The sequence below is a fragment of the Artibeus jamaicensis genome, unplaced genomic scaffold (genome assembly GCF_021234435.1).
Source record: "Artibeus jamaicensis isolate MK-2021 breed Jamaican fruit bat unplaced genomic scaffold, CSHL_Jam_final contig_332, whole genome shotgun sequence".
Lineage (NCBI taxonomy): Eukaryota > Metazoa > Chordata > Mammalia > Chiroptera > Phyllostomidae > Artibeus > Artibeus jamaicensis.
Genome location: NW_026521788.1, coordinates 19,925,493 through 19,950,070, shown reverse-complemented (window position 1 = coordinate 19,950,070; position 24,578 = coordinate 19,925,493). Strand labels below are relative to the sequence as shown.

The following is a 24,578-nucleotide window of genomic DNA, read 5'->3' as shown; positions in this document are numbered from 1 at the left end:
CACCCACACTTTTGGCCCAAATGGTCAGGGAAAAGAACTTTAGTTTTAATTTTTTCATTGGATTGTTTATTTATGTATATTTAGAAACTAAACCTATTATCATATTCCAGGGTATTATTTTGCATACAGATATCATTATTGCTTTCTAGAGTTTTATTTTTAATGCATAAGCATAAATAACAGAATTACAAACATTTATATAGGTATGGAATTAGTACTACACATGTATAATACATAGCCTTATTTTACCCTAAAAAATTTGGGTAAAAAGTGCACATTATACACAGCAAAATGTGGTACTTCTTTATGTTTATGGAATACTTATCTGAGCACTGGAAAACTGGAATATAATATGTATTTAGAAACTTTTCTAAACCTCCCTATTAAAAAGTTTTTGTAGCCTTGGCTCAGTTGCTTCGTTTGTTAGAGCATTGTCCTGTTTAACAACAGGTTGCAAGTTCAATCCCCAGTCAGGGTTCATACTCAGCTTGCTTGTGGGTGCTGTCCCTGGTCAGGACATGTATGGAAGGCAAACAATTGGATATTTCTCTCTTTCTCTGTCTCTCTTTCTGAAATCAATACATATATGCTTGGCAAAGATAAAAAAGGTCTTTGTAGGTGTTTTATAAAGGATAAGAAATGGTATAAAACAACTTTGATAAGGTTTGGGAATTATTTCTTTTAGATAACATGTCTAGAAGTTTTAGTGCTTCTACCACTTAATGGTGGGTATTTGTTGTGATTTCTTCCTAGTTAGTAAAGGAATAAAGACAAAATATCAGTACAGTCTCAAAACTACATCTCTAAGCCTCTTTATCTTTGGCAGTTTCTTTTTGGGATATCATTCTTCTTTTATTTCCCCTCTTAGAATTATTCCCCACTGAGAATTATTTGTGTATTTGATTGCCTTTAGGTTATTTGTAAAAATTCAAGGAGAATGAGGCTGAGTAGCAGAAACTCATGCTTTGCTTCACCTTCTTTAGAAAAAGAGGAACAAAAACTAGAGCTGTCCTAGCCTTACTTGGAAACAATCCTCTAATGACCCCTTCTATCTGTTACTCAATTTCCTTGTCTGTCTTTTTCTTTGAGCATTTCCCAAACTAGTGAGTAGCCTGAGACTTGGTGAAATTCTGCTCAATATGAACCCCAGTGTTGAATTTTAAAAGTTTGGTTCTTAGTGTTTGTACTAGTTTCTGAGGAAAAGTATTGATTTTGTATGTGAACAAAAAGAAACTACTGAGGTTGTCAATAGAAGTTTTAAGTTATTTAAATTCATAGTTAGCAATCAGAATTAGAAAGGGTCTGAGTTATGGTCTAGTTGTTAATCTACTGAGACTTTACTTATTTTGGAATCAGTGGTATTAATTAGGTTCCTTTAGAAGTACCTAAAAATCTCTTAATGTCTAGTTACTGTTGCATGATTTCTGAGACATCAATTCCGGATTTGCACATGGTGTTAATATATCTATATTTGATAATACTTATTCTAATAATAAAACGTTAAACTCTTCAGCTTATTTTATTGAAGGGAGTAGCACAACCAAACAGAACCATTCCTATTCAGGTGCCAATTAGTAAAGGTTCTGTCTATCCAGCGGTCTAGCTGCAGTCAGTGATGATACCTGCTTTAAAGAATATAGGAAAAGTGTCTTCACAACTCAGGACATCAGCACTTGCATGGGTTATTTGAGAATAACTAAACCTGTATTACGTAAAAACTGTCTACCCCAAACTCTTTCACCTGTGTAGAAACTAATGTTTATAACCTACAGCTTTAGTCGGATCCAGTACTCAAGCAAATCTACTCCTGAGATGGACTGTGGAATTTAAGTCCCATGTTTGGTGTGCCTGGCTGAAGCCTGGGCACATTTTTGTGCATTGAATCCCAGCCTTTGTTCTAACTCTCCACCATGTTTGCTGAGTCTACATGACTGGGTTTCTGCCACTAATTCCTTGTTTAACGCTTACCAGTTTCCACATGAACAACCTGAAAGGGGGCATCTCCACCACCTAACATAGCGCCACTGCTAGGAGGAGACTCCTGCTGTAGTGCCCCACTCACTAGATAGTAGGTTCTTAGACTCTGTAGCTCATCCTAATTAAATACAGCTTTGCTATATCCTCCTGACCCCCAAGCCACTTCAATTGGATAGCTACCCAGGTCTCTTTGGGGTTCAGTCCTGTCATCTGGTCAGTTGCTCTGGCCTTATTCTTGCTTGGCTCCTTATTGTTGCTTGGTCCCTTCTCTTTCTTGTGCCTGCTTACTGCTGAAATTGAGGTGGGGCCTGCCTAAAATGTGATATAACTTGATACCATGTACTAGTAGTTAACATGATTAAAAATAGCTGCCACTTATTACATATCTGAGCCTCAACACCTGTTTTATAAAATAAGGTCACATATTCTTTTAAATATCCAGGTTCTGATAGATCAAGTCCCCAAGTCTGAGTGCTAGAAATCAGCCCCTTAAAGTATTTCTTGGCTGTTTCTGAGTAGTACCAGAGTGCTGTCACTTATACTGAGCAAGAGGTCTGCCATGTTTTCCTGTTTTAGAAGCCCTGTCGGGCTGCTGCACGGCTGTGTTTGCTCCTGTTCTCCAGGCCCATATTGCATGCAACTTGGGAAAACAGGACCTTTCTTTAATTTACCACAGCTTAGCATTTGAACCAGAGTTTACAGCAAGAGGCAGGATAAAGAAATGATAATGAATATAATAATTATAATAGAACTGTGTCTATGCTCAGTATCCTGGTCTAAGTTCTGGGTGATTTTCAAGGTATCATTTGAAAGTGTTCCTCTAATATTTTCCCATCTACCACTATTATGAACTTGCCACCTTCTCTGCACTGTGGGATACTCTCTGGCTTGTCTCTTCTACCTGAACCTAGGCTCTCAAACCATGGCACTTCAGAGTGTGAAGGGACTTTCTCCCCTTTCAACTAAAAACTTGGCTTTTCAGTTCTTATCTCTGTCCTAGAATCAATGTCTTCCCAGGTTAAATGACGCAGGAATAGCCATTCTTTTCAGGGGAAGCTTCACTTACTCACCTGAAGGATATGGTCTGGTTCTTTGGGTGCTGCCCATCCTCTGGCCAATAACCATAGTGGTCTTTAATATATGTTCTAGAAATCTGAGTTATTCTTTTAAAAATGTGTTCGATACTACAGTAGTCCATTCCAGATTGTGCTATGTATGCCGTTTCCATTAGGGCTCTTTACAGAGTTTACCTTCCTCCCTCCTTCCCTCTGGCTCTCCCCAAATTCCTGATTTCTTGTCCTCCCTCTCTCTCTCCTTCCCTTTTCCCCTTCCTTCTTGTCTTCCTTTACTTTTTTTCATCTGTCTGTCTATCATCTATCATAGATATTTATCATCTGTCTATCTACCTACTACCTGCCTATTGTAGGTATCTATCATTTATCCATCTTCTTCATTTCAGCCTTGGGACTCTTGTAAACATGCAATATTTTATAGTGTGTCCCCTCCTTTTGTCCTTGTTCTGAGGGCAAGCGTTTTGGTTGTCACAGTTGTGGGGCACATTTAGTATTTAATAAAAGAAGCTTAGAGGTTCTGCAACGTGCGGCACTCTCCTCTGAAATGAATTGTCCCACGTCCTTTGCAGCTTTCCAATATCCCACTGTACATTCATGCAGCTCCTGCTTCTAATTTTCTAAGCCTAGAACCTAACTCTGGTTTTACTTATAAACACGAGCTATTATGTTTTGCACTGGTTTCATATACACTGAATTTTTCAGGAATGCATCCACTTGGGTTTATCAAAGAAAGATTGTTCTTCCTTTGTTCTATGTTATATGAAGAGTTTTTGCCATTTCAGAAAAATCACATTACTATTGCAACACTGCTTGTTGTATTTGAATTGCCAATACAATATATTCTTATCCATCTATATTTGTAGCTGTCACATTTGCAGTGACTCTGTGCATAAGGGGAAAAGTGACTCTTTTATTATGTGCTCAATTGTAAGAGTGCCCCAGGATTTGTGTAATGAAATGCAAATATATAATTTATGTAAATGCATATACTTGTATATAGATAACATTTACATGCATAAAAATATTTTAAAGCCTTAGTGTAGATAGTTAATATGTGGTTAGTAACTATGAATTTTATTTCAAAAAGTTAACAATGGACATTTGAAAATATTTGTTTTATAAAGGATGCATAAGTTCTGATGGGCATGAGTACTATGCAAATTCATGCAGGGGAAAGATGATTCTCTTTAAGAAGCAATAACATACATATTTCACCAAATTTCTCTGTGAAACAACAACAATCATTTCCTTCATCACATTTTGGGTGAGACTTGTTTTACTTTTGTACAACTAGAAAGTCTATTGTATTTGTTTTTTGTTTTTCTCAGAACAAAGAGACAATTTGTTTCAAAGGTAAATTCAAATTGGTACCCTTAGGAGGCCCAAAATGATTCTACAGTTTAAATGATATCAGTACTACTGCACCTCTTGTTGGGTGTTTCTAGTTTTAAGATTGCTCACTGTTTACATCATTTACTACTAGCTTTTGAAGTTAGAATTACAAAGACAAGACAATTTAACATATTAAAAGCCATATTAAGTAAAAATTATGTTAATTTGTTAAAACTAATATATCTCTTATTTAACAATTTGAACTGAAAAGTCAGTTTCAATGACAGCAAATGTCAATTTCAATACAAAATACTCTGGTTTAATATATTCAAAGAACTAATAGGGTAGTTAATTAATAAAAGGAATGTCACCCTGAAGGTCTGTGCTGAGAATTTTCATTAACATGTTGAAAAAGAAGTAACAAAGTAATCAATGAGCTAAAGCAGATGTGATTGACTGTAATTACTGTGCTTGTTAAGGTTATTGACGAATGGCAAGATGGGCTGTCAAAGGTGAGGCAGCATGAGAAAATTAAATGAGAAAAATTAATGAGGAAAACATTCATTTTAGCTTTGTGTTATCACCAGGCAAGAAAGTTAATGTATTAATTTTCAGTAGTTCTGAAATAGTTCAATTGAGATTTTTAATTTTAGCACTAAATATACCCTGACTAAAATTTAAATGCTATATTTGGGTTTACACAAAATGAAATGAAGGAGGGAGAAATTAGGTGGTAAATATAACATATGAAGACACCAAACAAGACACCGAACAAAACTACTTTGTACCAAGGTAGTAGCTGTAAAGATGGAGAAGCAATGGATTTGAAAGATATTGGAAAAATAAAAATTAATGGAACACTATTCTCTTATCATGTTGATATCTTTCCTTTCTTCATCAAGACCACTGTAACTCTCTCTGGGAAAATTTCCTGGATTACCTCTTGCTTCTACGGCTCTTCTCCCTCCCTTGAAATCTGTAGCTATTGAGCTTTACCTTCTACTATAGTTAATTTGCATATGCCATTGGTCTTCTGGACCCCACCACTGCCCCTGGCTTTCACTGCAATGGTGAAGACAGAATAAATAAACAGATAAGTAAATATGCAAGGTTGTGGTAAGTGACTGGGGGCAGTTGAGATAAGGTGGTCAGGTAATACTTCTCTAAGAAGGTAGATGATTATATCAAGGATGAGAGTGAACCAGACATTTAACTATTGGGAAAAAATAATTTCAGGCAGGGGAACAACAAGTGCAATAGCCCTAAGGGACTAACCTTGGGTATTTTGTGAACAGAAAGTGTAGTCAAAGTTAGTGAACTAGGAAGAAGAGTGCTGTAAGTCAAGGTTGTAGCGGTTGACAGAAGCCAGATCATGCAGTGCCTTGCAAATTTGGTAAAGAATTTGGATTTTCTGCTATAATAGGAAGCCATTTGGTGATTTTAAGCAGTAGAATAGCATGAGCAAAGCTATGTTCTGAAAGGTCCCTTAGATGCTATATAGATAATGCATTGCAAATACCTCAGAACAGTTGGGCCAGGGAAGATAGAGACAAATAGATGTATTAAAGATAACTTTTGGAAGTAGGATTAATGGCAATTCTTAATGATTGTAAGGAAAAAGAATGAATGAAGGATGACTCTTAGGTTTGGCTTAAGTAAGCCATTAGGCAATGGTACCAATAACTAGAATATGAATGACAGAGAAATAGGTTTAAGAGGCAAAAACAAGAACTCTTTTCTGGGGGAAAAATTAAGTTTGAAATGTGTATTAGCTATGCAAGTGGAGGGGACAGTTGGACGTATTTCTCTGGGGCTCCTGTCCCTGCATTTCACCTGTTCTGTTGCCTCTCCTCATCTCATCCCTTAATGACACACTGAGTGGGCTCCATAATTTATCTGCCGGTTCCAGTGCTTTGAAGGCTGCTTAGTCCATTTTTAAATTTCCATCTTATTCCAGTTTAAGATTTTTCGACTTTTATACTTCCTCCAGCACTGACCGAATGTCCTCTCAAGGGACTTGGAAATTAGAAGGGACAAGATTGACTTTTTTTGCTACTTCTCTAATATCTTTGAGAAGGGAAAATTAGTTGGCCTTATTCCCTTAATTTGTCGAGTCTCCAAACTTTTCCACTGCTGTTGGGGCTAGAAGAGGGAATGGAAGAGGAAGAGCATGCAGCTCTTTTCCTAACTTCTTAGTAAGCCCTAAGTGAGGTGTCTGGCGTCAAACACCAGAAATTCCTTAGTGTGCGCAGTACACAGGTGGTTTCATTTTATTTCATTTTGAGCCTTAGTTGCCAATTCTGAGCAACAGTTCAAGTCCCACTCCACATTTGATTACAGATCTCATTTAAAGCCATAGGACTGGATGAGATATCTCCTGAGGTGACTGTTAGGAACTTGGCCACATGAAAGTTGTTGGTAGACTTAAAACTGGCCCTTAGGACAGTGAAGGGGACACAAGTTCCATGGACCGGGTTGTGGAATGAATGCGAGGTAAGAGTAGGGACAGTAAGCAACTCATTTGGGAAGCCCTAGTGATGAAGATGGCAGAGAGTTGGGAGTAGAACGTGGAGGGAACTGTAGGGTGCAGCTAATGCTTCTGTTTGCTATTTTTAAGTTAGAATTCGTTTGGCATATTTTTATGCTGATCGTTAGAGAAGGGGTGATAATGCAGTACCCGAGGTGATAATGGAGGAGCAGAGTCCTGGAGAAGGTGGGTGAAGGAGGCATCCAGAGCAGAAGAGGAAAGATTAGCCTTTGGAAGGAGCAGGGTACTACTGCTCTCATTGAAATGGGAGGGAAGGCACGGAGGATGGGGCTCGATGGTGATGCTCGTGCTTCTGTAGCTTTGATGATGAGAAGACATGGGACATCTGCCTGGTGGCTTCTGTTTTTCTCAGTGACAAAGGAGAGTTGGTTAGTAGTTAATAACAGGTTGATTGAGAAGGGAGACTAAGAAACATCTTTTTGCTATAGGACATAAAATCTTCGAAACAGGAGCAGATTCATTTAGATTTCACCTAAAACACCCACTGAAGTGCTAGGACTATTTATCACATGTTTTTGGAATAAAATAATTTTAATTATCATGGACATAAATTATCCTTAGTTTTAAACATTGCCTTAAATAGTATGATAGCTGTTCAGAAAATTACCTATTTTTTTAAAGCCCCCAACCTGAAATTGCCAGTCCTTTGAGATATCATGTATAGAGCAAAATGGACTTAGGATTCACACAAAAGCTATGCACATTCTTTAACGTATTATAGAAACTATATTTCATTCTGATCATTGTGCCTTGCAGGAATTATTTTCCAAGAGGGGATGCTGATTGGGGTAGAAATATCTTGTTTGTGGAGGCCTCCCTTCTCATCCCCTAGCTGGCTCCTACCACAGCCTCTGCATCAAGGGGTTTCTTAATGCATGTGGGTGAGGGACTCTTTGGGGCCAGCCCTGATACCAAGAGCCAAAGACACACTTCTGATACCTTGGGAGAATTGCTACAACAGCCCTGATTTATTCTCTCTCTTTTCTTTTTTTTTTCCAACTCTTCTGTTCCTAACCTTTGTTTGCCTGCAAGAGGAATACGAGCCAAAATTCTAAAGTTTGGGAAGTATAAAGAAAAGGAACAAGTAAATAGGGAAGGAGAATAAATACCGAACAAGACTGGGCAAGGTGACAAGAAGAAAATTAAAATTTGGATGGGGGCCAGAGTGCAAAATGCAGTGGCTGTGTAGTTTACAGGAGCTACTTAGTGTTCAGCATGCTTCAGTGATCACCCAGAGAAAGCCAGATTTTTTCTGGTTTTGTTTGCTACCCTATAGTCAGCTATGGGAGCTTGACATAGGTGATCTGTATTTTCTGTCAGCAAACGGATGTTAAGTACAGAAGACCATGGGGCCTCAGCTCATCAAATCTGACGTGATTTGAATTGCTAGGAGGAGGACCTCTTGTGGCTACGGTGGGAAATACTTCAGATAAAAATATCTCGGAGGCTGCAGACATTTTTATAAAGGAATGAAAAGAACTCCATAGTGCACTTTAAAATTATATTTCAGATATTTATAATGTTTAGTTGTTTTGATAACATCAAGTGTCATACTTGTATCTATCTGCATCTCTGAGGAGTTCGGTGTAATTTGAAGCACTTCAGATTCTATCCATTCAATTCACTTGTCTCCTGAAAAGCAGATGGAACAGAGGTTTTCATCTCCATTCTGCAGATGGAGAGGAAAGGTAGTGATTTTACAGTGGCGGCAGGCTGGCTCGTAATAGAATTTGGATATCTTGGGCTCGATTCAACAGTCCGGGTTTGGAAAACATTCATTATTAGAGTTCTAAAACAAAAACTTCTATTTTGCAAGTGTCAAGTGAATTCTTTATTCAAGAAAAGATGGATTGAGAGACATAAAACTTACTCTTTGTGTTCACTGTGAAAAGAGGCTATTCCTAGATTCTCTAGGGGAAAAAGCTGCTTTAAAAAATTCTGGAAGGACAGTATGTTAGCAACTAAGAATCTTTAGATTAATGTAACGCCAATTAAGCACATTTTAAAGGAACCTACATAAAATTATAGTAATTTTCCTAGTTTCCCTACAAATCATAAAAAATGAAACTCCTTTCAGAGTTGATTCTGACAGTCCCCAGATCCTCCCTTTCCTCTTGGCTTCCTAATATTTGTTCTGAAATTGCCTGTGGAGCTAATAAATGAATGCCTTCTTTTTATTTTGAATTCAGCCTTTTAAGAACAGAAATGCCAGAACTGAAATGAGTGGCTCCATTTTAGGAACAGTTACCACCTATTGTTTTAGAAACTACTGGAAGAGGGTCACAAAAATGGTAATAATGTCTAAGGAAATGCAGTCCAAGTTCAAGTGGGGTGTCAAAGAATTGATGAAACCGATAAAGCGTAGGCAGGAATATACCAGGCTGTCCCAGTGAGTTCAGGGAGATGTTCAGGGAGAGGGTATAAAAAAAGGGGGGGGGGGGAAGAAAAATATGAAAAAGAATAATCATAGAAGAAAGAAATTTTGTTGGAGAAAATTGTTTTATTGGTAACTTTAATAATGGTTCCACCTGTGGAGTTTTTGGTAAATTTTCACTTTATATACTTTCCTGATAATTATGTCATTCCACGTAAATTCTAAAAGCAGGGAGTGTAATATCTGGAGCAGGTGAGATTTCAGAGGAAATCACATCAGATGGGACACATTATGATGGTGCTGAAGATGCTGAATTTTACATAACTGATCTTTGGATGCTAGGATTCGGGACTTCTGTTATCTTTGCTTTATTACTTTTTATTCTCAGTCATTTCAGCCTTCAGCTTTTACTGGATGTAAGGGGTCCTTACTTTAGAAAGGGACTTGAGAAATGCAAATCTAACTTATTCAAAGCTTCCTGACAGCTATGTTTGTAGATCTCTGGGCAAAGTATGTGTCTGGCCTTTTTCAACAAAGTATTTTCAGTAACAAGTTGTCACTGAGGTCAGTGGCTAGTGGTTCAGGATTAGATACCACCCACCCTGCCTTGTAACCTCCCCTTTCTTTCTTATCCTGGGTGACTGACGCTCAGCTGAAGTGACCGCGCCACTGTCACTGCCTCTCAATTTGTTGCTCCGTAACTCTGTGACTAACCAAGAAGTCTCCCCCCACCAAAAAAAAAAAAAAAGCTCTTTTTGGATAATTTCCTACAAGAGCCAAATTTTAAACACATTTACTTTCCAGGAAGCAACAGAAAGGTAAGTGTCAAATTTGTAAAGAGAAGAGCTGGACGTAGTGCATTCTTTTTTTCTGCCTTGAGTTGCTCTGTGTTAGTTATATGTCGTAGGTTTAAAATGTGAGATTTCTTTCTGAATTAAAGAACACATTATTATATAAAGTGGGAATGTTTTGAATAGTTACGATGAGAAATGTAGATTTTCACGCTAATTTTAAAGTTATAAATAACTTTCAAACTAGTGCCAGGGGAAGCTAGTGGCCAATGTCGTGCTTTGCATTCAGAGAGTTTCTGGCTATAAAAAGCTGATTGCGATACCATTCAGGCAAAGATAAGATATGGCCCGGATGCTTCTGCTTTGGCATGGAGCTGGGGCAAAAGAAGGCAAGTTAAAAAATGTTTGAAGGGATTTTTTTCTTTCAACCAAAAAAGCTTGTTCACAATAATTGGAAGCTTTTCCAAATGGCAGAGTGGCAAAAGTATTATTTTTTTCAATTTAATGTCTATCTTATATATTTGTTTCATAACAGGAAGTAATACTGGGAGGTTGAGGAATCTCTCAGAACTGTTTTACCATCATTTATTATCAAATAAAAATCACAGTATATAGAGTGAAAATGGGCTGTGATATATAATCAATAATGTAAAGAGAATGTCACTATTCTATGGGGTCTGAGTGACTGGCAGTTGTTCCTGGCTGCACAGAGGACAGAACTAGAAGGAGAGGGTTCAAATGGAAATAAGAAGAAATTTGGGTTAGGCATCAGGAAGTTTGTTGACTGGAGAGGTTCTGAGTCACTGATACACACCACTAGGAAAGACTGTTGCAATGTCTCTGAAGACATGTGAGATCCAATCAGTGATTCTCAGAGCACGCAAGTGGGAAAAATAGTATTTCAAATTAGCCTTGGTTCTGGGTAGTGGCTAGCTTGTTTAGGCAGACTGGAAGGTCGACCTATTGAAAATAATTTAGAGATGTGAGTTATCAGTAGTCTAATTTGAATGGCATATTTGGATGTGCTATTAAAATTTTATTAGCCACTATAAAAAAATTAACTCATAGTGGCACAGGATAAGTTTGTTAAATGGAGAAACCCAAAATACAAAGAATAGAAATGGCTATTTCAATTTGTTACTTCCTATACATAGTTTGTCTTTCTTCTTGACTAAAATATTGGAATTTTTATAGTAAAACCTATTTTTGTTTCTTTTTAATAGTAATATGTATAATATTCACTGTATGAATTTTGGAAACACAGAAAAAATTCTCCGTAACCTTACTGATGTATTTCCTCCTAGGCTCTTTCCTCTGCATGGCTTTAAAATGAATTGCAATAGTATTATAGATAAAATTTGATACCATGTTTTTCATTTTGCCTTATACCAAAACATTTTCCAAATAATACCTATTCTACATAGATGTTATTTTAAATTGTTTCATAACATTCTTCCAAATGAATGGATATAATTTTATTAATCATTGTTGAACACTTAAGTGCTGTGGTAGATAGAATAGTATGTGTCTGTATTTGTGTCAAAAATTATTTCTCTAAGCTCTATTCTTAAGTGTGGCCTCAAACTAGAGAACATTAGAATTAAAGACAGTAGTTGTGATTTTTAAGATTTTTTGAACTGTTTCTCGATTAAGGGGTGTCAAACTCATTTTCACTGGGGGCCACATCAGCCTCACGGTTACCTTCAAAGGGCTGAATGTAACTTTAGGACTGTATAAATGTGGCCCCTACTCCTTAACTAGGGGCAAGGAGCTTGGCACTGTCACAAGGTAGAAACAAGGTGCCAGGCTGAATAAAACAAGGCGGAGGGCCAGATTCGGCCTGTGGGCCTTGTGTTTGCCACCTGTGGTTTAAGGCAGTGTAAGTTTCCTTGTCCACCAAATACAGTGTTTATCGAGTGTCTCTGATATGCAAAATATTATTGTCAGGCACAGGCACATAAGACAGCAACACACTAAGTGTTTGGAAGGACAGAATCCCCTCTGTTTACAAAATTCAACTTTTCGACTTTCACAGATAATCAGTGTGGCTACATGTCAGAGTCAAAATCCTTCACCTCTACCTGAAACCAACAGTTAGTATTATTGACTATTTATTTTACTTTGGACTTTAGAACGATAGAATTTATAAATAACTTTTGTTAGAGAACCTTTTATATATAATTCTGATTTATATGAATTTTACGATCTAACTGTGACAAGAAATAGCAGAATAAGGAGTGATAAGTACTTTATGATAAAAGTTTGGGGGATTTAGAAGTATTTGAAGGAAATCCGTAGGTAGCAAAGTGGAAAGGAAGGAGAGAGGACACACACCAGAGCAGGGCTAGCGTGGGAGTCATGGAAGACATGAAGTTTTAATTTTGCTGTTGTTAAGTTTGGGAGCTATGGTTGTAGAAATAGAATACACTGAAGAAGTAGCCAAGGAACCGGTGATCAATAAAGCTGATTTTTGGGGTGGTGGTCGGTTTGCAGAAATCAAAGTGGGGAAAGTAGAGATAGTTTTATTTGGTGGGAGGTGAGTTGAGGTATAAGGTTGTGAATTCTTAAAGAATATATTTCGCCTGTATTCATTTTTTTTAAATTGTGGAGTTTTACTTTTCAGTGATACTTAGAGAAAGACCATAGCTATGAAAAGATGGGAGTTCTCTTTTTTGTTTACTTGAATCTCTATTTTTGTTGGAATAGAAGGGATTAATATTAAAAAGAGAAGTTGGCAGCCCAATCGTGCCTGAAGAGAAACTGTGTACTTTGTAATGAAGACTTAAAATAGTGTTTATTTATGGGTCATTGGCTCATGGGAATGTTAGTCTACAGACTCAAAAAGCATGATTTTATGATTTTTGTTTAGATGCTGGATTTTAAATGACATGGTACTGTGGAAGTGGAACTCCTGAGTTTAGCCAAGTTACAAACCTAGTGGAAAGTGACAGATAATCGAGAATACAGAATTTTTGAAAGCGAACAGTACTATTAGCTATTGCACCTGATTTGCATGTGCTTAATTGCTGTGTTACTACATATTGCTGCCTGGAACACAGCCAGTAATCTGCCACCCATTTCGTCACTAACTTCCAGAGTCTGAGAAGTGATTTTGAGTTCCTACGTGCAAAATTGTAAATTTAGGTCAGATTTATTCGGTACGTCTAGTCCTCCACATCTTTTTCCTGCCTTTCATTATCCTAATGAATATGCTTATGATGCCTCAAGTCTCTCCATCATTGGGGAAAAAGATCTGATGGAGAAGGTAATCTTTAGGATAAAGAAAGACCCTCAAATAGTGGAACTTGAGCACTTTAGATCCTTCTTTATGTTAGTACTGTTCAAAATGTGATCAACAGTTCTCAGTCTGTTACTGGTTCATAAAAGCACATAACGAGCACAGCGAACCAATGGGTTGCTGGTTTGATTCCCAGTCAGGGCACATACCTGTATTGCAGGCTAGGTCCCCAGTTGGGGGCGTGTGAGAGGCAACCAATGTTTCTTGATCTCTCCCTGTCTTTCTCCCTCCCATCCTCTTTTCTAAAAATCAAAAATGAAATCTTAAAAAATAGAATAAAAGGTATAATCTAATGTTATACATATTGACCTGCATCTTGTGTCCCCATTTCTCTCCCATGTAGGACGGTTGTATTTAGTTACGACAGATTTCGTGGCAACTTTTTTTTCCTGCCAACAGCCCCAGGGTGAAGATGGTGGTGGGATGCACTTGTACTCGTGTTCCACTGGGGCTGGGGCTGGGATCAGGGGAAAGGGGCACCCGCAGCTCTCCACCTGCTGTCCCTCGACAGAAGCCGCTGCCACTTCCTCTCTTGCCAAAATGGCAGCCCTCAGATTTGTGGCAATTCTTGTAGACCTACCTCATTCTTTTCAACTTTATGATGTTCATAGCATAACTTATTTAGCCCATTTTGTATTGATAGATGTGATTGCTGTTTTCAGTATTTTTGTTTGTTTTTTTCATGTTGCTATGTTGTAATGAATATCCCTGTTCATATGTCTTAATGTACTTTTAGGAGTGTATCTTTAGGATAAACTCATGGAAGTAGAATTTTTGGATCAGAAGGAATGTTCATAGTAAAATTTAATAAGTATTGCCTTTAATTGGAAATATTTAAGGGTTAAATAGTATATGTAATTTAAAATTTGAGAACTGTTGTTATATATTTCTTTAAGAAGTTCATGTCAGTTTATACTCCCACTAACAGTGTATGTTGAGAGCTTGTGTCCCCAACTCTTACCTGCGCTGATCAAATTATCAAAATTTTTCACTTTTGTCAGTCTGGTAGGTGAAACTATCTTGCTTTTTTGATTTGTATTCAATTAATTATGAATACGGTCAAACAATTTCTAAATATTATATTTATTAGTGCATGGTATTTTTTACATTGCCTTTTTATAACTTTTGTCCATTTTCCAATTAATTCTCTTATAGTAAATTAAGCAAATTAAACTTGTCTGTTTAACCTGTAGCAAGTATTTCTCCCAATTTATTGTTTACTCTTATATTTAATATTTAAATTACATAGAAATAATAAATTTGTACTTAAATTTTTAAACCTTTATGGCTTCTGGATTTTGTGTTTACTTAGAAAGGAACTTTTTACCTTAATTATCATACATAAAGATGTTATGCATAAATTCATTTATGCTTTCAGAATTTTACAATCCTTGCTATATCTGGAAATGATTTTGAACAAAGGAGTGAGGCTGGAAACCAACTTTATTATAATTTTTTCTGTAAATGTTTATTTAGGTGGTCCAATATGACTTATTTAAGAATCATTTTTTTTCCTGTTAATTTGAAATGCTATCATTACCATAAGCTAGATTTTGATTGGAGCCTGTTTCTCAACTTTCTCTCTTGTTCTGGTGATACTTGTATCTAACTTTTCTCTAATCCATATTGTTTATTTTAAGTTATATTTTATTGATTATGCTATTACAGTTGTCCCAATTATCCCACTTTGTCCTCCTCCACCCAACCCCCACCCCCAACTCCCTCAGAGAACCCCCCACACCATTGTCCATGTCCGTAGGCCATGCATGCAAGTTCTCTGGCTAATCTATTTCCCATACTGTACTTTACACCCCCATAGCTGTTCTGTAACTACCTATCTGTACTTCTTAATCCATTCACCATTTTTGCCCTTCTTCCCAAAGCCTCTCCTATCTGGCAACCACTGAAATGTTCTCTGTATCTATGATTCTGTTTCTGTTCTGTTTGTTTATTTTGTTTTTGTTTTTATATTCAATTGTTGATAGATATGTATTTATTGCCATTTTATTGTTCATAATTTGCTCTTCTTTTTCTTAAATAAGTCCCTTTAATGTTTCATATAATAATGGTTTGGTGATGATGAACTCCTTTAGCTCTTTCTTTGCTGGGAAGCTCTATCTGTCCTTTGATTCTAAATGATAGCTCTGCTGAGTAAGTAATCTTGATTGTAGGTCCTTGCTCTTCATCACTGAATATTTCTTGCCAATACCTTCTAACCCACAAAGTTTCTTTTGAGAAATCAGATGATGGTCTTATGGGAGGTCCCTTGTAAGTAACTATCTGTTTTCTCATGCTGCTTTTAAGATTTTCTCTTTGTATTTAACATTTGGCATTTTAATTATGTTGTGTCTTAGTGTGGGCCTCTTTGGGTCCATCTTATTTGGGGACTCTCTGAGCTTTTTGGGCTTGAATGTCTATTTCCTTCACCAGGTTAGGGAAGTTTTCTGTCATGATTTTTTCAGAAAGGTTTCTAATTTCTTGCTCTCTCTCTTCTCCTTTTGGCATCCCCATGTTGCAAACATTGTATGCATGAAGTTGTCCTAGAGGCCTCTTACACTAGCCTCATTTTTTGGATTCTTTTTTTTTTTTTTTCCATTCTGATTGGTATTTTTTGCTTCCTTATGTTCCAGTTTGCTGATTTGATTCTTGTCCTCACACGCTCTACTGTTGAGTCCCTGTAAATTGTTCTTTATTTTAATTTGTGTGTCCTTCATTTCTGACTGGATTATTTTTATGCTGTTGAGGTCCTTGCTAAATTCCTTGAGCATCCTTATAACCAGTGTTTTGAATTCTGCCTCTGATAGATTGCTTGTCTCCATTTTGTTTAGTTCTTTTTCTGGAGTTTTGTTCTTTTCTTTCATTTGGACCATGTTTCTTTGTCTCCTCAATTTAGCAGGCTCCTTGTGTTTGTTTCCAGGTATTAGGTAGAGCTGCTAAGACTCCCTGGCCTGGTAGTGTGGCCTAATATAGTAGGTGTTCTGTAGGATCCAGTGGCATAGCCTCCCTGATCACCCAAGCTGGGTACTTGAGATGTGCCCACTGTGTGGGCTGTGTACACCTGATGCAGACACCGGCCAGCAGTGTCTGCATCATTATGGATGAAATGAGACATTCACACAGACTACCGAGTCCCGTGGAGGAAAAGGGACAGCGTGGCTTTTCTCTCAAGGGAAGCAAAAGCCATGACCCTTGCCGTGACTGGCCTTTATTGGGTTTCTCAGCACATTACGTGATGGTCCTTATTGACTATGCACAGGTTGTTTTAGGTGGTTACCTTTTACAGAAAACAAAGGAGCCAGTGCTGCTAATCACATCACAGAAGAGTAAATTTGCAAATGAAAAGGGCAAAAGTGGTTGAACCAGTTACACTCATCCTTGGAAGGTTTAGCATGGATTTTAGAAAGTTATTTGCAGTAAATGTTTGCCACAAAACTGGGTGAGGGAGTTTTTAGCAAAAAGCAAGACTCAAAGTGGCCTGGGCACATTGCAGGCCTGATTGCCCATGGGAGAACCTATCCTTGGGCACGGGTCCTGTGCATTTCCCAGTGGGAGCTGGGCCCATGCCATGCAGAACGGTCTCCTACATACACCCTCCTCTTATAGTTGAGCCTTAATTGCTGTTGGCATGTCCAAGGTCAGCCACCACCTGTGTTTCATCCAGGGTCACACAGCATAAGCTACAAAGCAATCTTCAGATGGCTGTTACTTGTGCTTGGCTTGGAGGTACCTAGATGAGGTCAAGTTTTGAACTAAGGCTAGCTACTGTTAGTGCTGGACCACGGGCAACTTAACAAGAAATATGGGGCTTGTTCGAGCCTGATGCTGCTTGTTTGAGAGAATTTAGGAAAGTCTGAATCATGAGCCAACACAAGCCATTTGTATGGAAAAGCCCCTAGAAACAGCTTGGGTGGGCCTGCAAGTTGGGTGGGGCAGGGCCTAGGGGATGCTACAGTGGGGCAAATAGTCTGAGCCAGGTTGATAGGGTCTCAGATATGGCGCCCTCCTGCTGGCTCTGTGGCTCTGTGGCTGTGTTGGGGTAGGGTCAGAAAAGAATAATGACCTCTGCTAGCACTTATGTCTGGGAGAAAACTTCCTCCCAGTTCTCGCCCTGATGCTGGACAATTCAGTTCCTTCTGGTATGTCTCTGATGCATTTCAATCTGCTGCCCCAATGCTAGAGTTCAGAGGGAGTGAGTCTAAGTAAGTCTGTGTGTGGGCCCTTTAAGAGAAACTGCCAGGGACTCCAGCAGTTTCTGTCTTCCACCGTCTCAATCCCCACTGGTTTTTACAGCCATAAGTTATGGAGACTTATCTTCCTGGCACTGGAACCCTGGGCTAGGGGTCCTGGTGTGGGGCTGGGACTCTTCTCTCCTGAGATACACCTCTCTATTTTTATCTGCCACAGATGGGTCTAGGACCAGCCCAGTCTGTGTCTCTGTCCCTCTTACCAGTCTCATAGTTCCTTCTTTAATTCCATATTGTAGGACTTCCATTCAGCTTGATTTCTAATGGTTCCGAAAGGATTATTCCTTCTCCTTTTCTGCCCCTTCAAGATTTTCCTAGCCATAATTATAATTTTATCTCTAGATGAGTTTTAGTATAACATTTTGTCTGGTAGTTGAAACACCTGATATTCAGATGGAATTTTGGGGCCTAGATCTCTAGGCTGGCTCTTTCAGATAATGCTTCTTCAACCAGGTGTGTCCTCCCCGAACAGTATCACCATCCAGCCAGATGTATTTTTTTTAAATTAACTTTTAAACTTAAAAATATATACATGCACATTTATTTTTATTTTAACAAAGGTAGCCTTAGCCAGGGCCCTTGCTTGCAGTCAAGGTTCTGCAGAAAGTTTCATAAATGATATGATAACATTAGAGAGCTCATAGGTTCTCTAGGAGAGCCAGAGAAACAGCCAAAGATGATGCAGCTGGGAAAAATGTCCAGCTGTACCTGAGAGACAGTTCCGCACATATACTAGCTTCTACCATTCTAGGCTCTTGAGCTGGGCATGGAAGCCCTGCCACAGCTTTCCCATGGCTGTGACCTTTTAAAATATCACCCAAGCTGTGTTTGCTTGGTGAAATCTGGAGGAGGAGAGGTGGGCCAGGGCTGGAAGGGGTGTTGGCAAATTTATAGCATCTGCCGCAAAGAGTGTACGATGAAAATAAGTCTCCTTCTCCTTCGCCCTCAGTTTCTTGATCCTCTTCCCACATGGCAACTGCTAACAGTTTCTGTTGTAAATGAAAAAAAAGTTAATGTATCATTCTGTATCAGCACATATAGATTTACTTCACTCTTTCCATACCTGCCATTTGCTTGAATTTAGCTAATTTGTTGCTGTATGCTATTCCTCAATATTTTAATGTTTGTCTCTGTTGGTTAGGTCTGAAATTCTCCAATGGCCTTCCTCTATGTGGTCTCTGCTGGGGAGCCCCTAGACCGAGAAACTAGAGGGTGAACACCTGGTACAACAGGGTCCTTCCAAGACTCAGCTCCAGGCTAAGCTCTGATTGGCTGGGGCCTGACTGAACTATGCTGGTCATTAGGTTTTTTGAATGTCTTCCCTACTGCTAGGCAAGTGCCATCCAGTTGAATTTTATAGATTTCTTAAGGTTTTCCTGACCCCCTGGTCACAAAGTCCCAGCAATGAAAGAATATGTGACAATTAATTAACTAGTCCCCACTTAATGCACATTTAGGTTATTTCTAGCTTTTTGTTACAATATTGCAATACTTGGCATGCATATTTGTACACAGGTTCACATTCCTAAAAGTGGCATCGCTTAGTATAAAAATTAGTGCATATAAAACTGTCTGGTTATTGCCAGAGTGACTTCCAAGGAATATGCTCAGATCAGCAGTGTAGGAGAGAGGCCACATATCTTCATATTGCCCAAGAAGATTTCATAAAAGATTTGAAAAATGTTTTAGTGGAATCAGTTTATCCTCTTTTGTGATGATCCTGAAAAAGGAGGAAGAGAACAACGTTAAATTAGTTTAGTGAGAATGGCTGTTAATGGAACTATATCAAGATACGATGAGATCACTGTTCTCTTTTCTAATTAATTATATTTTGATCCTATATTAAAATTTTCTGGGTATCAACATCAAATTTACTGGTTTTAATTTTCAGTAGCTACCATTTTGATATATGAGACAACATTTGTCAGTTCCCACTGCTGTGATTACTCAAAGATGCAAACAGTAATTCCATGATGATGCATGCCTGTTTTTTACTGCTCTGTAATATTGTGGTTCTCAGCCCAGGGGGCTGTTACTCCCTAGGGGACATTTGGCTGTCTCTGGAAGCATTTGTAATTGTCACAACTGGGAGGCTGGTTCTCCCAGCATTTAGTGGTTAGAGGCCAGGCATGTTGCTGAACCTCCTGCAACACACAGACAGTCCTCCACAACAAAGAATTATCCAGCCGAAAATATCAATAGTCTTGAGAATGAGGAAACTTGGTGTAATAGAATGTTTCTGGAAGTGGACATTGATCTGAACAATTAGACATTCCTTCACTATCTTTTCTCATCTTGTTTCTCAGTCTTCTCAAGGTTGTGGACCCAGTTTTTCCATTTTAAAGAGCATTCTCCTTTGTAGCCAAGATGGAAGCTCAAAATATTGTCATTTCGCTTTCTCTCTGTTACTTGCCAACATCAGGAAATCTGCTTGGGAGAGGAGGAGAGAGGTTATACTTGTCTTTTCTTCCTCAAAAATAATCGAAAAGTTTTTGTATTGTTTTGAGTGTTTTTTACAAGTCTTTGCTCATCTTAGGTTGAGTCCACTCTTCTAGTAGGTCAGTCAGTACTACACTGATGTGTGCATCCTTCCCTTTACCTCCTTCCTTCTATTAAGTACTCCTGTGTGCCCTTTAAAAATCTCAGCTCTTTAGAAAGCTCCTTGTATGCCGCGCTGAGTTATATTTGCACGTGTTCTCTCCCATTTTTCATCATTTGTGATTGCAGTAGTGGGTTTTATTTTTTGTCCTAGTTTTCATTTCAGAATCTCAGGCTCTGAGACATTCTTATATTTTCTCTGAACTGCTAAGCAATCTAAGATACTTGTCTTACTTTGCTTTGCATTTTTTCCCTTGGCTTGTAATGAACTCTAAGGTGATATGCGCAATTTTTCCCAAGGTTCCTGTCACTTTCACTTCACTAACATATTCCTCTTTGTTGGTAGGAATTAAGCCCAGGATAGCAGTTCCAACCTTTGCTTCTTTGCTCTCTGAATAATGAAGTTGTTGATAGAGACAGAAGATAACGGAGAGGAATGATTCTCTAATTCAGATTTTAATTAATTTTATTGTCATTTTGGCTTTGTTGTATTTTTTTACTTTTAAATCTTTGCCAAGTTTTATTTGGACTTCTTACTTCAGTAAACTTTCTTTTTATTTTATTATTCTTTGTATCACTTCTTTTCTAGAATTTATGTTTGAGTATTTCACGGAGAACACAGAGTAGATGTATTCTAAATTTTCTTTTGTCTTGAGGATAATTTCCTCTTGCATTTTTAAGACATTGTCTTCCTCCTTTATGTTATAGTTTTAAATTTTGGGTTTTTCTATTTACTAATTTCTTTGAAAGACTAGATATTTGTTCTGTTCTAGTTTAGTCCTAAGTGTCATGTGCCTATTGCCTTTGAGCTCCATCACTGTCAACTTTGGAACCGCAGCATCTCCGACTCCAGTCTCAAAGTGGAGGGCAAGCATCATGCTGCGTTGCTGGGCCACAGGAGGTACATATCCATTGGGGAAGCTATTTTTCTGTCTCTACTATTTGTCTTCTGCTTGGAGGTGAGTTTAATCCTCGATAACTAGAGGCCATTCAGATTCATTTTTCTATAACAAATGCATAAAATCTCTAGAGTACCCTTCTTTCAGTGTTTTTCTTATGTCTGCCCAGACCATTGGGGCTCTCATATTCCAGGGCATAGTATATATGCGATTCTTCCCTTGTCCCCTTTTATCCTGTGTTAGATTTCTGGGAGCAAATATCTTCCAACTAGTTGTAGTTAGAAATGGGGTGCTGGGAGGTGGCCAGGAGACACCTCTGGGTATTTAAAAAACAGCTCCAGGGCAGTAAGGGGGTAAGAGCTGGTGTTTTGTTTGGCTCTGTTAACCTCAAGTCTCTGTCAACCTCAAGTCTCTGATAGGATGTCAGGATACATGAATGTAAGGATCTGGCATTGTGGCTGCTTTAAATTTGTCACAAGGGAGTTCTAGCTCCCTTCCCCCAGTTTATCCCATTCATGAGGTAGATAAGGTAAAGTGGCCAGATTTAGCAAATAAAAATATAAGACATACAGATAGGTTTGATTTTAGGTAAGCAATCAATAGTTATTTTTTTCTTGGTGTTTTGTTTTGTTTTATTTTTTAGTATAAGTATGTCCCATTGTTGCTTAGTACATACTCATGCCAGAAAATTATTCATTGTGTATCTAAAATTTTAAGTTAACTTGGTTGGGCACTCTGTATTTTATCTGGTGACCATAGGTAAGAAAAAATTCTCCCCAGGGTTTGAAAGTCATTATTGAGGTCTTTATCCTTCTGTGTCTCAGATTTTGGTGTAACAGGGTCTTTTTCTGATTTGATAAGGGTGGCCCTTCTCAGTCTTCCTTCACCTGCTGGGCTGGTGAACACTGTGAGGATTAGAGGAAATTTGTAAAACATCTGGAAGTCTTCAGAGAAGAACAGAACAAAGACCTGGACTCTGTCCTTTTACTTGTATTTATTATTAGAAAATTTGTGTGTGTGTGTGTGTGTGTGTGTGTGTGTGTGTGTGTGCATTGAACTGGTCCTGATTGAGAAAAGACCTGGAAAGCAAGAACATCAAAGGCCCTTAAACATAGCCTAGTTGTGGCTGGTCTGTTTTACTGATGGGAGAGGCTGTTTGGGGCTAGTGACAGGAGCCCGAAAGCTCCCCTGGCTCAGCCACCAGGCTTGGTAAACTGAAGAGCTGTAGGTGTGTGTGCCATGCCATACCTGTGAGGAGGCAGGCTGCTTCTGTTTTCAAGGATCGCTGTGCTGCTGTCTGGATCCGCAGCAGCAAAGGTGGGAGTGCGCCAGGAAGAGGTCACACAGGGCCGCAAGGTGGTCAGTTTTCTTGGGTGCACTCTGCCACTAGTGGAGTGCCAGCAGCTGTCAACAGGGCCCACTTATGTGGTAATCAGGTTCTCCAGTTCTTGAACAATAGGGGGACAAGAGAGACACTAGACTCCCTGCAAGTATGGCAACTGGGAAGTGGTTTTAATATAAAAAATGAATAGGTTGGACCTCATTTTTACTCAAAACTATTGAAGTAGATTCTCCCATTATAACATATAAACATATATTTTACAAATTTTACATTATAACATATTTTATTATTAAGTTGTGTAAAAGCTTCTTTTTTCCCTCCATAAGATGCCACTATCTGAGAAGACTGTATATGTTTTTCTATGGTCTTTTGTTTTGCAGTTTTGAATACATAGCTTAGATCAATCAAGATTTGTTATGAAAAAAATATCAAGTTTTGTGATTCTTTATGATACCTGCATCTTTTTCTTCTTTGTTAGCCTATATCCATTAATACTTCTAAAAGACGCAGCTCAACAATTCACCTGTAATAAGTAGTCCTTGAGTAATTATTTTTAACTTTTATTACTTGTTTAACTTTGGTGATTGGCCTCTGTATCACATAATCTTGCATTTATGCATATGCTAATTTAAAATATTTTGGGTGTTGATCCTAATGGTCGCATTCTTCTGGGAAATATATAGGAGAATGTATTTATGATTTTAGGGTAGGATATAATTTCTCAAATATAACCCCAAAACATAAGTCATGAAGTAAAAGATTGAAATATTTAATACATTAATATAAAATCTTTCTTTGTGAAGAAAGGTACCATTTTTGACCCTTCCTGCCTCCATGCTTTTTGCTGCATGACTTTGTGGTTCTTCCCAGAGAACCACCCCATTAGTATTAGACTTGACCACATGACTTGCTTTCCCATTAGAAAGTGGAAAGAGGAAGCAGAGTGACAGTTTGGAGCTTGTATTGTAAGAGGCACTGTGTCTTTCTACTTGTCCTTCTTGTATTTCTGCTGATCTTGTGGGAAGAACATGCTCCTAATGGACTAGTTGTCCAAGAAGGATGAGAAATGTGCAGAGCAGATCTGGGTTCCACAACTCCAGGTTGGAGTAAGTCCAGCTGGTCCCAGCCTGGATTAGCCAACCACCAGCTAACCTGAAAATGCACAGGAGATAGTAAATGTTTTATACCACTAAGTTTTAGGGTAGTTTGTTATGTAGCATTATTGTGGAAATAGTGAACTAGTAGACTATTCATCACAAATGATTTCAACTTGGGGTAGTGACCACACAATACAGTATACAAATGATGTGTTGTAGATTGTACCCCTGAAGCCTGTATAATTTTATTAACCAATGTCACCCCAATAAATATAATTTAAAAAGTAAAAGAAACACATAATTCCATATAAGATTTTATAAAGAACTCCTAAAAATTAATAGGGAAAAGAACAACACAAGAGGATGTGTGCCAATAATAAGTGAAAAGGTAATTTACAGAAGAGAAAATTGGAATTATCAATAAATAAAAACATGTTTAGTTTGCTTCACTGGTTAGTTATCTGGTCAATATAGATTAAAACAATGATGAGATATCCTATACCTATTAGATTGGTAAAAATTAATATCTGGCAATAACCTACTATCTGTAAGGATATGAAGAAAAAGGAACTTTTATATACAGATGGGGAAACGTTTAGGGATACAGAGAGAGACGTATCAAGCAGGGAGAGGATATTTTCAAGAAATATTACTGACAAAAGATTTTTATCTAGAATATATATGAAATTCCTGTTAATCAGTAAGAAAAAACAGGCAACATAAGAGAAAAATGGGTAAAAATGCGGGTAAAGGATTCACAGAAATGATAGTTGAGTGTCTGGCCAGTCAACCTAGATTACATCATCAATTACCTTGGTGATCTACAATGCAAATTAAAACAACAGTGAGACACACTGGGCACCTTCCACGCTGGCATAAGTCGAAATGTCATACAGTATCTCTGAGCTGGTGAGGAGATGGGGACATGTGAGTTCACATGCTCTGCTGGTAGTATTATTTTGGAGACCAATGTGGTAGTGATTATTGAAATTATATATTCACATG

At 38.1% G+C, this 24,578-nt stretch overlaps 1 protein-coding gene across 5 annotated transcripts in view; it reads left to right on the top strand.

Annotated features, from left to right (window-relative positions):
* Window positions 1-24,578, top strand: part of CTNNA3 (catenin alpha 3) — a 1,563,160-nt gene that overhangs the window by 20,830 nt on the left and 1,517,752 nt on the right. For 3 of the 5 annotated variants that reach the window (XM_053663823.1, XM_053663827.1, XM_053663828.1), the window contains exon 1: window positions 9,952-10,122. The exons of the other annotated variants lie outside the window; for them this stretch is intronic. The gene's annotated coding sequence lies outside the window, so the exon portion shown is untranslated. Of the gene's footprint in view, window positions 1-9,951; window positions 10,123-24,578 lie in introns of those variants that run through there. 5 annotated transcript variants of the gene reach the window in all.